We start from the raw sequence: 12,368 nt of genomic DNA, 5'->3' as shown, positions 1-12,368 counted from the left end.
GTAGTGACACAGCCTTCTCCTGACTGAGACAACTGGAAGCCATTACCTTAAATCAACAAACCTCAGCCTGTATCCATCACACAAAGAAGCCATGTGCACACTCAGCATACTACCTCTGCCAGTAGCCCGTATGTATGTGTGTGTGTGTGTGTGTGTGTGTGTGTGTGTGTGTGTGTGTGTGTGTGAGTGTGTGGGAGCATTCAAAATGTCTCAGCATGGCTATTTTTCTTTCACTCCCCCAGACATCTCTTCATCTTGAGTTCTTTTTCTTTTCTCTCTTGCTCATTTGTCTTTCTCTTGTGCGACTCTGTGACTGCAGCTCAGATCCAGACCAACTTGAATAAATAAGGAAGTCAGGCTGCAGCACGTGGATCTGACCTTCCACCAGAACGCCTAGCCTCTCTGTCTCTGTCTTTCATCATGTCTCCCTCTCTGCTAATCATATACAGCTACTTCCAGTTTCTATGGTGGATATTACCTCCAAGGCCAAAGCTAATCTGCCTGAGCCCTTTGACCCTGCATAATAGAATTAAGCACCTAAGCCTTATCCCTCTGTGACTTAACAAACTGTGCTTCAGAATATAAAACTAGTGTAGATAAAATATCAGATGGGACCATTAAGCCACAGAATAAAATGCAGCTACTGTACTTACCTATGTATGTATATGTATTGACATTTGCAGCAGAGCAAGAATTAGCATAAATACTGGCAAACATGCTCTCTGAACAGCTGACTGTTGTGCAAGAACAGTACTGTTAGAACTTGCATCAATATATATGCACTATTTAATACACCACATTGCACTTTGGAAATGCTTTGGAGACAACACAAGACCAGCTGGTACCACCCACTACATATACACAGTTCAATTATGCTTGTATCCTTCCAAGCTAAATAAATACTGAACATTTGTGTAACATTCCCTCAACTAAAACCATCATCACTGTCCAACACAAATTCAAAATGCATCATTCTAGACTCAGACGCACATTATACCAAATATTTGCTTTAAACACACTCAGCTTAAAGTTGTAACTTGCAAATCTTAACATAAATGTATGAATGGAATTTACTGTCTGATGCTTTTCTACACAGTGAGGAGGAAGATACAAGAACATACATGCAAGAACAATGATCACTCGTTAGCAGAAATTGGGAATTAAGAAGTATCTTTGTTATTTATCACTTCAGTTACTTTGAAAACCAAGGAGGACAGATTGAGACCAAAATTGAACATGCTCTACCTATTTTAAAAAATTCATCTAGATAGATAGCTACACGTGGCTGCAGGTTAAACTAATAACATTATATCAATCAGTAACAAACAGACAGTTATTTACATGAAAGTGTCTCAAATTATTACTTTGACATGAGTTGTTATTAGCTCAGCTCCAGCCCCTCTCTCCTCAGACACAACCCAGCCACGGCGCCAGCCAGCCAGCCAGCCAGCCAGCTCCCCCTCACCTCCACCCCTGAACCTCCTCTCCTGCCTGTCTGCTCCTCGCCTTCTCCTCCCCCTTTTCCCCCTGTTTTTAAACACAAGGCAGCCCACCCCTCCCCCTCTCCTCTTCTCTCTCTTCTTTCTGTCTCCCTTTTTCTTCTCCAGGCAGCACACTCAATCACCCTCACCCATCTCCTCCCCCTTGCCATCTCAGCCTCCATTCCAATGAATGCACAATCTCCCCCCTTCAGCCATGAGGGGACTGCCCCGGGGCTGAGGAGGGGTAAAGAGGAGAGCAGCACACATGCACATACAAATTCAATCACAAAAACACACTCCCCTCTCTCCCCACCTCCTCTGTGTGTGTGTTTGTGTGTGTGTGCACATCTGCAGAGGAACACAGGAGTGTGGTGGGTGACAGACGGGGGTGGAAGAATTGGGTGGCGTCCTAATGGCTCTTAGTGCAGGAAATGGCTTGTTGCTACACAGACAGCTCCAGAATCAACTGTCATCATGGGCTACATCCCCATATTTTATCTGCATCAGCAAAACACACACGTTCACTCACAGCTGGGCCGGGTCATTCCCTCCCCCAACTAATGACTATGCAAAACTGTAGTCTACCAAGTAAAAAACAACAGACAGAGAGTGGAAAGTGATGGAATCTGTCTTGCCACATTATAGATGCTATTATACTATATTACTTTGTGTCTAATTAAAAACACAACACTTTGGTTTCTATGTAACACTGTTTTCTATTGTCTGTTCAGTGGGAACCACACTATATTTTGCTTTCTAAAAAGGTTGCACAGCCTTTGATGCACAAAGGGTAACATGACTATACAAAACAATTAAGTTGGACAGTTACCTGGGTGTCATCACACAGATATGTAGAGTGAAAAATTCAGTTCCAATGTGGTATTTTCTTCTGCCTTATGTTACTACAATTCAATTATACTAAACCAGATAACCTTCTCAAGTACACCATATATTGTTCAATATAGCATACCTGACGTTCCCGTCTTTAACATAGTAAAAGTCTATTCTATTCAATTCTCTTTATCAGTTACATTCTACCTTTTCACATTTTGATTTATCCTACCATATTATTTGTTGCTTTATTCCCAAACCATTTAACTGTACAGTAAATTTTATACAACAACTTACTTCATTTCATCAAACATAACAGATCTATCAAAAAATAACCCACCTGAGCATAATCAATTCTGCCATACAACAATGTAATGTATGATGCCATATCATATCCTCCTGTAAAGCCGCATTTTCTGTATTCAGTATGGGAACCAGCAGCACAGAATAAACAGATTAGGGCAGCATTAGCGCTGGCTGTGTCCTGTATATAGTATTTCCTACTCGGGCAAGGCTATGTCAGATAGCGAGCCTGCAGCTATGATGTATTCCAGTCCACAGCAGGCGACCCTGGCTGAACCGCGCCTGGCATATCACTATTGGATAATTGCAGCTGGACAGGAAGTGGTGGAGGAATTAAAAAAAGGAAAGAAAGGAAGAAAGAAATGTCAGAGAGTAGAAGATGCTCTACTTCCGCTGGTGATAAACTAATGAAAAAGAGAAAGGGGGAAATTCCCCAAGGGGAACAGGAAGGGTGGGGGCGGCAAATGGAATAGTAACAGTGATTTTGTCTTGTGTGTGGAAGTGTGTGTGCGCATGTGCGGGCCGGCCACTCACGTGTGTGTGTGGAGGAGTGCTGTTGGGATCGGTTTACAGTAGTACGCGTGAGATGGCTTTCTAGTGAGGCTTTTATTCTAGGAATGTTTGTATTGGTTTGAATGGGGGGGGGGGGTACAAACTTAATTAGGACAGGGACCGGCACACGCACATGAACACACACACACACAAACAAACACGCACACACACGCACACACACACGCGTGCGCACAGTCACATACTGACACCAATATTAGCTCCAGGCAGACGCCAGCACAAGTGTTGTGTTTCTCACACACTCGCTCAGGGAGGAGCATGTACATACACACACAAACACGCAGAACGCCGGCTCCTATTAGCTCTTTACGCATCAGTAATACACACATACACACACACATGCACACACATTTACAAAACGGGTGCTGACCGCAGACCAGACTACTGACAAGAACAAGCTGAAAGCCCCCAGACCACAACATACTGGACAGACAACACACACGTTGTATTATCAAGTTCTGTGTGTTTATGTGTGTGTGTTTAACTGTGTGTAAGAAACTAATGGGAGCCGGCATCTGTCTGTGTGTGTGTATGCGTGCGCGCACAGAGGAGATGGCCATTCACTGATTAATGCTTAGGCAACAAAGTCACAAGACCCATGTTCAATACAGTCACCTGCCTATTTAATGATGGAGAGATACCAGCAGGAAAAAAAGAGGAGGAGGAAAAAGAAAGACTGAAACCTTTTGTGCAAACTGCCATTTAAATCAGCATAGATGGAAGAGTGAAGGTGAAAGAGACAGAAAAGACATGGAGGAAGAGGGTGAGGGAGTGAAAAGGGATAAGACAAAAGGAGACAAAGAGATAGAGAAGAAAAATTAACTACTTTTGTGTTTTGTTTTCTGCACCGGTGAGCCAGCTGGCTGCGGAGCCATCGGGGCATTTAAATTGCCCTGGTCTGACATGAACCACTGATGGGACCTTCAAGATTCTTCTTGACGGGGTTTTCTTTAGTATCCCAGTAAAATGACAATTGGCTTAATTTCTGAATATTTGCTTTGGAGTCACTATATAATGAGTTAAAATAGGAGCTTTCACTCTCTTCACCTTCAGTTCACAATCAGCCAGAAATCTTTTTCCAAAAAGAGGGTCTGTAGTCTGGTGCTCATCTATTTTGGGGCATCCTTCACATGCAAAAGTTTAGGAAGCCCCGTGACATAAACATTCAAGTCCGTCTACAAAGACACACACATACACACACACAGCCCCAGCTGGAGCACACAAGCTCCCTTTGTGCTGCATTCCTCACGCCTTTTAGCCTTAGCTTCAGCCTTTAGCTTAGCTCCTCTCCATCTGCACACACACACACACACAGACACACACACACAGCAACTTTCTCCTGCTTTTGTCTGCAGAGCGGTAGCGGTGAAACAGCTGAGAGGTTGTGGATAGGAAGCTCGTCTTACCGTGGCCAGGCTCAGGCTGAGCACAGAGTGAGACACAGGGTCGGCACGGTGGAGTAAAATCCAAAAGAGGGTTGTTGGTTAAAGCGTCAGCCAGCTCAGCAGATTCCCACTACCTTTCCTTTCCTTGCCTTTCCTGCTGCCTTGCCTTCCTGCCTGCGCTCCCAGCTTTGTGTGTGCCTTGTATTTTCCCTTTAAATTGCACAGGCTGCCTCCCCCCACCTCCTCAGCACACACACGCACGCCGAGCCAACACACAAAACACACACAGGTCCTGAATATGACACTGTTGTCAAAAGCATGCAGGGTTGTTGTTGTTGTTATTTATATGTATTTTTTCTTATTCTACAGCCTGCATGGAAAAAAAACAACAAAAAAACAGACCAAAATAGAAATCCTCTTTGTCTTTCTTCTTCTCTCCCTCTCTAAAAAAAAAAAAATAAAAGTGACTCTCGTTTTAGATCCTCTTCTTCCTCTCCTCTGTCTGTGTTTCTCTTCCTCACTCTCTATCTCTATATTCTGTCTCGCTTTTTTTCCCCACTCAGTAGTCAAACAAAGAAAGGAAAGGAACAGAGCGAGCTCACACACGCGCACAAACACACACAGACATACACAACACACATTTGCTTGCTGCTTTCTCTCTCTCTCTCTCTCTCTCTCTCACACACACACATGCACATGCACAGGCTCGGAGCCCAACCCCCCAGCCTGCCTCCCTCTGATTTTTTTTCACTCCCTGCCTTTCTCTAAACAGCACCTCCCCCCTTTCCACCCCCCATCCCTCCCTCAGCCTGATCTGGCCTCGTTCTCATTCGTCTACCACCCCTCCCTCTCTCCATCCTTCTCCTCCCTCCCTCTGTGTGTCAAACAGATGGGATTGGAGAGCAGAAGGAGCCTCTGTGTTCGCTCTCTACCTCGATATCTCTTCTTCATTAGTGTGATGTAAGGCTGATGGAGACATGCTTTGACCTACAGTGCACACATTGATGATTAAAAGAAAAAACACAATCAATACAGATGCAGATAACCTTCGAACAGGGTTATAAAACTCTGCAGAGTGTGTTGTTGCACAGATGTGAATTTATTACACCAACATCTTTGCACCAACAGATGTGTGAAGCTAGTGATAAGGCTTTAGCATAAAAGCCAGATAACATGTGCCTTGGTTAGAACAATGGCTTCCACACTCAATCACACCAATCTGGTGCAACATGACCACTGGATGACTTCGAAACTCTTCCTACAATCACTGACTTCTGTCAGCATGAGTTCAGTGTTTTGATTGGATTTACTACATCTAATTTCTGTTACTAATTAAATCAATTAGCTTTGATTAGATGATTGCTTTACTGTTGTTTCCTCTCTGTATACTCAGTTCTGTGTGCTTTTTTGTCAGTTTTGAACCCTACAGGATCATTATGATGCAAGAAATCTGAGCAGTCAGGTGATCAGACAGGTTACAACCGAGCCAACAGTTTAGCCACATTAACTAAACCACTTGACTTTGAGGTAAAATCAAAAGTGTGTACAACCAAAATGTCTATAATGACCTCACTGCACAGAAAAACTATGCATGTGTACAAAAAGCACAGGAAGTTAGTTATGGATGATATAGATGTTTACAAGGGTCAGTGAGGGCAATAATATCATCATTTGTTACTGTTTTCTCCTGTTTGTTTTTCATTCCATTATGGATGTCTTTCTCTTCCTAAACTGTTATCCTTGAGGAAATCACTTCACATTTATGGAACAAAGGTTTCCAGATCAATATTAGTTAGTGTCAAACTTAAAAAGAATATGAATAACCAAGCAAATCTACTCAAAATGACATCTAGAAAATCTAATATAATATTTCCAAACAATTAATGTTTTGTTGAGATTTATATCACTTCTCTGTACTTACTTAAATGTGTCTGTACAAAATGTACTGCATTAACAGTGGGTACTGTAACTTTGTTTGAGTTCTACAGGCTGGGACAGTGGAACAAGCAGTGCACACTTGTTGGCATGTTTCACATACACACACAAAAATGCATGCTTCATGTTTCCTTTTCTTCATTGGGAGATATTTCCTATAGCTCACATTCAGACACACACATGCGCGCACACAAACACACGCAGCATGCCCTCCTGAGCGCCGGCCACGTGCAGGAAGATGGAATTCCAGAGAGGAGAGAAAAAGTACAGTCGGAAAGCCGGGATAGAGAGTGAGAGGGCGGGTAAGGGGTGACGGTATGGAAAATACAGCATGGAGCCGCTGCACTCTCTGACCAGGGCATAGGCTGGAGGAAATATAGGCACTACTACTGCTCTCGCTGACTCCTATAGACTGCCCCCCCCCTTTCTCCCTCCTTCTCTCTATAAAGAAGTCAGGGCACCAGGAGACACAGCTCTAGACTGCATGACCAGAACGGAGAGGTAACAGCACACTGAGGCAGAAAAACTGAAGTCAATACTGAAGACTTTCCGTCAGATCAGCAGCTGCGTATGTGCCAGTTTCTGAATGTATCTGCCCTCTGGAAGAGGATAATTTCATTTCAGCTTCTGGTGCATCACTGTTACAGATGCACGGTGCTTAGATACAGATGTTGCATTCAACATGTGTGGTGACGTATGCATGAAAACCTTTCATCAGCGAACAACTGCAATGGAAATTTATGATACATTATTACAGCTGATAACCACCTCTAATTAGTTTTATCTCAAACATTTGAGTCAGAGGATCTTTGAACTCTCGCGCATTCGAACTGACACAATTGTGTCAGTTTTTTAACCCTTGCAGAAGCAGCTGGTATCTAAGGCTGTGTGTCATTAGACTCTATCTAGTGTCACTGTTTCTTTGTCCATTTTGTGCTATTTAAACTGTTAAATCCACACTCTTAAGGAAAACGTATAGATACATCCAAACCTGTTCTATTCTACAGAAGATTTTAGCTGCTCAAAGTATAATTGAATTACCTTCTATTGATACCTGCAGACATTTAACTGTGTTTTTTGGTTATTACTTGACAGCTCCTCAACCACTATACAAGTGAGCTAAAATTAATAATAGGAGAGGTGGAGGCATTTATGGTTGGGGTTATGGGAAACTATGAAATATACTCCAACTGTTAACCTCAATACATTTCTGTATTGAGGTTTCTTCCAACGTACATGTGAACATTACTCTGTCTAGCCATTCAGAAATGGGTTCTCTGTGTTACTAGAGGAGCCAACCTGCACACTTACGTAAAAATTTGTTGTGTATCTGCGTCTGCAGCCTGGTCCAGCAAACAAACACTGAGTGGTTAAGTAGGGAATGATATCGAATATCACTGGAGTTTGGCGAGCACCAACAAGGAACTGAAACAATGAACCAATATAAGATGTTTAAATTATTAATATAACTTGATTTAATCAGTGTCCTGCCGACACCCACTATATATGAACGGTTAAAATACTAGACTTGAACGTACAGATGCACTATTCAGAATTTTGTCTATAAAATTTGAAAATCAGCAAACTATTACTCAGACATAGCAGAAGCCTCTTATCCCTAACCTCAAATAGAAAGGTCAAAGTCAAGATTCAAACCTAGAAAAATTTGTATTCACTAAGGTGCCACTGGGCAGCAGGTGAGGCTTGAACACACAACACTGTAGATTATCAAGTACTCCACATGGACCAACTGCACCAGTAGAGCATATACACCAGCCAGTGGTTTGTATTTTTCCATGTTTCATTTCTAGTCTACTGCCTGGGGCTCTGGGTGTACTGTAATTAAGCATTGCACAAGAACAAAATGAACAAGTGCGCACACAAAGAGTACCTAAAATGTAACCCATGTAAAATCACAATATTGTCGTCTTCTAAACTAAACTGTGTTTCTGAAAGTTCAGTCAAACCTTGGTTTTAAATTTGGCTTTTTTTAATGATTCAAACTGTCAGCTGACTTGTCAGGTTGAACATCGTACTACATTTGATCACATTTACACTTTGATGTTTTCTCACTATCAGGAAATTATTCCACTGTCAGTTCCAACAGGTCATAACTGTTTAAAGACAGAAGTTGTACTTTGTATGAACCTGTGCGTCAGTGTATATAATATGCATTTTCACCAAAACTAACCCTGAGGCCAAGACTGTAAATAAGACCTTGACAATTTATCAGGTTAAATGGGTGTAAAAAACAAACAAAAGGGAGTAAAACAAGGTGAGTCGATGACAGAGAGCAAGGAGTGGAGGAGGAGGAGGAGGAAGAGAGAGGCCTAGTCAATATGGTGGCACGTTACATAATTCTCTCACTGTATTGATTTATCGCCTTGCTGATTTGGCCCCTAGCCAGTATGCAATAGCATTTGTAATATTTGAGTTGGAGCCCAGACAGAGAGAGAGAGAGAGAGGGGGAGAAAAAGAGAGACTTAGATGGTGAGGGCAGATAGATGTGACCGATAGAGAGGACAGTGAAAAAGTGAGAAAAGAGGTAGAAACACAGAGAGGGTGAGTAATAGCTGGGAATTTTGGGATGCAGCCAAAATGACACAGATAAAGAGAGGGAGAGAGAGGAAGCAGCAACGGATAATGAAAAGAGACAGTGGGAAACAAAGCATTAAAGAGAGCATTTAATTGCATGAGATGGAAATAACTGAGAATTGGGGGAGAGGAAACTAGTGTGAGCAGGGCTGAGGAGATAGTGACAGATTGAGGAAAGGTAGGAGGGAAAGAATGTGTGTCAGTGAGTTCACCGCAGGTTATACTTGTTGCTGTAATCAGTACTGTTATATAAGAACCAGCAGCAGTGGGTAAAGCAGCCCGGCACACTGGATCTGCAGGACAGACTGGGTTTACTGCACACACAGTACACACACAGTATGTCTTCAAACACTTTACACTAGGAACAGAAACTGCCTGTGGCCACATATGCTGGATATAAACTACAGCCGCATTCACAGGTTGCTCTGAAAGCACATCCACACTAGCTGGCTAAATCTGAAAACACACAGTTCCTCTTGGTTTTGGCTCTCTATCTGCACACTTGAAAACTTCAACTGAACTGCTTGTAGGGTGGTCAAACACCATCTGAAACCTTCTCCCCACACATCTTATTGATAGCATAACTGGGGTGCAGGTGGAGGGTGAAATGCTATGAATTCCATCACGTGATCTCTGTCTGAAAGTGTGCAGTGCTTTCAACTTAGCCGACTTAAGTGTGGACACAGTCACATATTCTGTTCACTAATATTCCTGTTCTTCATGATTCCCTTCATCATGGCCTCTCCTTTCTCCTCCTCATTTCCCTCTGGCACTTCCTCCTTGTTGTGACATCTCTCTTTCACTCCCCCCCCTCTCTCTCCATCTTTGGATGAACTACAAATGGATGGAGGAGAGGAAGCAGAGATAAAGGCAGAAAACTAGATTAATGGCTGAATGAAGCAAGGAGAGCGTGAGGGACAGTGAGAGGATGGAGGAAAGAAAAACGTAGTGAGAGAGAGTGAGTGAGTGAGTGAGAGTGAGAGTGAGAGTGAGAGAGAGAGAGAGAGAGAGAGAGAGAGAGAGAGAGAGAGGCTAAGCTAGAACAGGCTTTCCTTGTGCTACCGTGAATAATTTACTTTATTCCCCCACTCTTGCTCTCGCTCTCTTTTAAAAGATATATTCAAGATATATTCAGCTGGGGAATGGGGTTGGGGGTGGGGGGTGGGGGGGTATGGGGGTGAGCTGATTAATTGCCAATTAATGTTTAACGAGGTACAGCTGTGTTCAATTAACACTCTTTTAGGCACTGTCTCTCCCAACACCCCTCCTCCCTCTTTCTTTCCCTCCATCAAATATCGCACCCTCTCCTTCCACTTCTGCTGTTGATTCCTCACTACACCAAATCTTACTCAAGACTGTTTGATCCACAGAAATTAAGAAGCTGACTGGAAACAGTACTATTTGATCAATTACTGCTCAGTTAGGAAAAAAAATAATGCTGATTTTTTTGGTCAGTGACAGGTTTTTCCAACATGTGTGGATGCGAATGTGTCAGAACAAGGCTAGAACATCTGGGCTCTTGTGTGGTTTTACAGGACTTTATGTGCTACACTATTTCTTTTCCTGGAGCAGTGATTTCCCAAAGTCTCCACTGCTTGCCTGGAAAAGTCATAGTAATGCTATGACAAGGAGAAGCATAATGTCTGCTTCCCTTTCCAGTCTGGCTATTGCCAGCAGCCCTTTATCTGTCTAACTGACAGATATGAAAGAGGTATTAAGCTTCTCGTCTAACTCTAGGTAAGAAGGTGTATTCCCCAGAATGTCAAACTACTCTTTTAAAGGGATTGTTTTTGGAATTAATGGCCAAATTTTATTATAGAATAGGTGAAAGTTGTTCTGATCTAAGATGGTTTGGAGATTCTGTAAGATATCAATAAAAGGGAATGCTGATCATTTGGTGAAAGACTTTGTTCACACTGACTCGTGGAAAACACTGTATTTGCATTTTCTTTTTTGCAACATTTTAAAAGTTTGCATAAAATTCACTTGACAGCTGGATGTAAACATATCAACAGTTGAGAGAGAAGGTGGTCAGGCCAGAAAAAATAAAGACCTAAAATCAAACTCAACTTGTTTGACTGGGATCACAGTCCATGCTGGCAGAACATTTGACCACCAAGACCGGCAGAAAGCCTACAACATATAGACTCAGTGACCACAGTGACTCTCTCTCTCTCACTCTCTCTCTCTCTCTCACACACACACACACACATCCATATTACTTCTAGCTACACTACATGAGAAAGGAGGACTTTGACAAAATGAGTCAAATTCACCCAAAGGGCAGCAGTCTTCAAAATAGTAAACTGTTTTGTGAAGGTTTATAGAAGAAGAAAATGACACATTTAAGTGCTATTGAAATAGTTTAAAATAATAGTATAAATAGAATATAAATATAAATAGTATAAAACTCAGCCATCGTATCAGTCTAAACCAAACCCTAATGCTGCACTTTGATCCTGTTAGCCCACAAGAAAGTCTGATAAACTATCAGGATGAAATGGAGGGTCTGCTGAATGAGGAGGTTAATACAACTGAAAGGGTAAGATCAAGCCTTTCCAAACTGAATCTGTGGACTCGTTGTAACAAAAGTTAACTTCATAACAGTTACTTCAACATCCAAGAGATACTAATAATCTTAATGTTCCATGATTTATAATCATTTTCTAAAATTTCATAAACAGATTAATTAATGAACTATTTGTAAACCATGCAACTGAATAGTTGTGTTTTGTCCAACAATCCATCTGATGCCTTGTAATCTGTTGGTATAAATGATCATGGTAGTCTGGTTTGATATCATTTAGTGTACTGTCTTGCTGCGGCTTGCTGATGCCCACAATATGTCAAGGTGGTGAAATTCTTAAATGTCAAACTGTTACCTTTTCTGTGTCATTTGAAGCTGCTAACACTGAAATGTCGCTGGAGTGGCTTTAAAAATGTAACAGCACATGACACAAATTTCATCAGTTCCAAGCACAAGCAGTGTGTGTGTTATGATATGCGATGGATTCAGGACAGATTGCTGGTGAACTCACTGGCACCTTGATTTGAATTCTCCACCATGCCTCTATTTGCCAGTCTCCCTCTGCAAGCAAAGACCCACAGGGCTCACAAGTTTGATGCCTTCTTTTTTCCCTCCCTCTCATCCTCCTTTTTCTTTATCCCGCCTTATCTCTTTCCTCCCTCTGTTCATCTGATTCTTCATCTGCCTGGAGCTGCTCCCTCCTTCCCTCCCTCTCTGTGTCTGTCTCTCTGTCCAGGAAAA

General features: G+C 42.3%; 1 protein-coding gene across 1 annotated transcript in view; it reads right to left on the bottom strand.

The window, feature by feature from the left end:
* The window catches only part of kdm6ba (lysine (K)-specific demethylase 6B, a), a 50,189-nt gene extending 44,783 nt beyond the window's left edge, over positions 1 to 5,406 (bottom strand). Inside the window, exon 1 of the mRNA XM_051075730.1 lies at positions 4,592 to 5,406. The gene's annotated coding sequence lies outside the window, so the exon portion shown is untranslated. The remainder of the gene's footprint in view (positions 1 to 4,591) is intronic.
* Positions 5,407 to 12,368: the final 6,962 nt, after the last annotated feature.

This window comes from Lates calcarifer, linkage group LG14 (genome assembly GCF_001640805.2).
Source record: "Lates calcarifer isolate ASB-BC8 linkage group LG14, TLL_Latcal_v3, whole genome shotgun sequence".
Classification (NCBI taxonomy): domain Eukaryota; kingdom Metazoa; phylum Chordata; class Actinopteri; family Centropomidae; genus Lates; species Lates calcarifer.
Note: the sequence above shows the minus strand (reverse complement) of the source record. Positions and strands in the feature narration are given on the sequence as shown.